Here is a 559-nt window from a genome sequence, read left to right on the forward strand (position 1 = left end):
GCCTCCCTGCCCACCTGGCCAGGCTGGAGGCCGCCGCTCATTCTGGCCTCTGTCACCTGGTAAGTGCCATGTCTCGCGGGGTTTTGTTCCATTGGCTTTCAGACCGAGAGCCCTGGCCGGGCGGCTCCACCGGTTAGTGTCGTCCTGAGGGGACGACTGTGGGTTCAGGCCCCGTCACGGCACGTCCAAGAAGCACCCAGTGAGGCAAGAGCGCCTGGAACCCCAAATCCATGTCTCTCTCTGAAATCAAGAAACATAAGGTGATAAAATATATGTTTCAAAGCTATGACTCAGCTGCAATCAAGCACCGTTCTGAGCGCACAGTCCGATGAGTTTCAGCATCGCCTCGGCAACGGAGACACGGAACTCGTGGCACCGGGAGGCTCCCGCCCGCCCGCAGTCCCGGCAGCCAGACCCGCTGTCCGTCCCTGCAGACGAGTCTGCCTTTTCTAGAAGCTTCCAGAAACCGAGTCACACAGGGTTCCCGGCTTCCTCGCTCAGCACAGGACCTGGAGACCCATCAGGGGGCTGTTTCCTCGTGACGGCCGGTGGTGTCTGC

At 60.5% G+C, this 559-nt stretch overlaps 1 long non-coding RNA gene across 1 annotated transcript in view; it reads right to left on the reverse strand.

The window, feature by feature from the left end:
• Positions 1–19: 19 nt before the first annotated feature.
• LOC106723725 overlaps positions 20–559 on the reverse strand; it is a 17,518-nt gene continuing 16,978 nt past the window's right edge. Inside the window, exon 4 of the long non-coding RNA XR_001359437.1 lies at positions 20–240. This is a non-coding gene — a long non-coding RNA (uncharacterized LOC106723725). The remainder of the gene's footprint in view (positions 241–559) is intronic.

This window comes from Myotis brandtii, unplaced genomic scaffold (genome assembly GCF_000412655.1).
Source record: "Myotis brandtii unplaced genomic scaffold, ASM41265v1 scaffold632, whole genome shotgun sequence".
Classification (NCBI taxonomy): Eukaryota; Metazoa; Chordata; class Mammalia; order Chiroptera; family Vespertilionidae; genus Myotis; species Myotis brandtii.